The following is a 2,080-nucleotide window of genomic DNA, read 5'->3' as shown; positions in this document are numbered from 1 at the left end:
GAGAGGGCCCAGGCCGGGCGGGGGGACCCCCCCCCCGCCCCCGAGTGCACAAATTTTTGTGCACCAGGCCTCTAGTACAGTTAATAAAAGAATGCAAAAGTGGATTTAGTAATTCTGTGTACTCTTGGGGATTTTTATTTCAAGATCTTCCAGGCCTTGTATTTGTTTGGTCTTATTCTGACAAGGTTTATTTGTTTGTTTTTTTCAATCACAGTTGACATTCAATGTATTAGTTTCAGGTGTACAACATAGTGGTTAAACGCTTATATAACTTAAGTGATTCCCCCAAAAGTCTAGTACCCACCTGACCCCATATGTAATTATTACAGTATTATTGACTATATTCCTTATGGTATGCTTTACATCCCATGACTATTTTGTAACTCCAGTTTGTACTTCTTAATCCCTTCACCTTTTTCAACTAGTCCCATAACTCCCATTTGTTAACTACCAGTTTGTTCTCTGTATCTGTGAGTTTCTGTTTTTGTTCATTTATTCTGTTCTTCAAACTCCGCATATAAGTGAAATCATATGAAACAAGTCTTTCTCTGACTTATTTCACTTAGCATAACACATACACTCTAGGTTCATCCACATTGTTGCAAATGGTAAGATTTCATTCTTTTTATAGGCTAGTAATATTCTACTGTATGTATGTACCACAACTTAGGTTGCTTCCATATATTGGCTACATGAAATGTCCTTTGTCTCTTGTTACAGCCTTTGTGGTTTTTTTTGTTTTGTTTTAAATATATTTTTTATTGATTTCAGAAAGGAAGGAAGAGATAGAAACATCAATGATGAGAAAGAATAATCGATCAGTTGCCTCCTGCACAACCCCTACTGGGGATCAAGTCTGGAACCTGGGCACGTGCCCTTGACTGGAATGAAACCTGGACCCTTCAGTTTGCAGGCTGATGCTCTATCCAGTGAGCCAAACCGGCTATGGCTAGCCTTTGTCTTAAAGTCTATTTTGTCTGAAGTATTGCTTACTCCAACTTTTTTTCATTTCCATTTTCATAAAATATCTTTTTTATCCTTTTATTTTCAGTCTGTGTGTGTCTTTTGATTTGAAGTGGGTCTCTTATAGGCTGCATTTTCTTAGCCATTCAGCCATTCTATGACTTTTGATTGGAACATTTAATTCATTTACATGTAAAGTGATTATTGAAAGGTATATAATTACTGCTATATTATTATTCATATTTATTTTTTTCTTTTCAAAGGAGCCCCTTTAACATTTCTTATAATACTGGTTTGGTGGGGATGAACTCCTTACCTTTTTCTTGTCTGGGAAGCTCTTTATGTCTCTGATTCTAAATGACAGCCTTGCTGGGTAGAGTGATATAGGTTGTAGGTCCTTGCTTTTTATCACTGAACTAGAGGCCCGGTGCATGGATTAGTGCACCAGTGGGGTCCCTCGGCCTGGCCTGCGCCCTCTCTCAATCCGGGACCCCTCGGGGGATGTCGGAGGCCCGGTGCATGGATTTGGCCTGATCCCCGCAGGCCAGGGCGAGGGACCCCACCAGGCCTCTAGTTGCATATAAAATCTTTGGTTAATCTCTTCCCATCCTCCCCTCTCCCCTCTTCCCTCTGAGATTCATCAGTTTCCATGCCTGTGCGCTTAGCGTCTGCCCCCTGGTGGTCAATGTCCGTCATAGCTACCAGTCGAATGGTCGGACACTTAGCCTTTTATATAAATAGACTAGAGGCCCGGTGCACAAAAATTTGTGCACTGGGGGGGGGTCCCTCAGCCCGGCCTGTGCCCATTCACAGTCCAGGACCCCTTGGGGGATGTCCACCTGTCGACTTAGGCCTACTCCCCGGGGTATCAGGCCTAAGCTTGCAGTCAGACATCCTTCTGGCAGCCAGGGAGCCCTCGGGGGATGTCCAACTAAAGGCTTAGGCCCCCAAGGGATCGGGTCTAAACTGTTAGTTGGACATTCTTAGTGCTGCCATGGAGGTGGGAGAGGCTCTTGCCACCACCACTGCGCTGGCCAGCCATGATCCAGCTTCTTGCTGAGTGGCACTCCCCATATGGAAGTGCACTGACCACCAGGGGGCAGCTCCTGCATTGAGC

This window comes from Myotis brandtii, unplaced genomic scaffold (assembly GCF_000412655.1).
Source record: "Myotis brandtii unplaced genomic scaffold, ASM41265v1 scaffold1144, whole genome shotgun sequence".
NCBI classification, from domain to species: domain Eukaryota; kingdom Metazoa; phylum Chordata; class Mammalia; order Chiroptera; family Vespertilionidae; genus Myotis; species Myotis brandtii.
The sequence above is the reverse complement of the archived record's forward strand: the minus strand, read 5'-3'. Positions refer to the sequence as shown.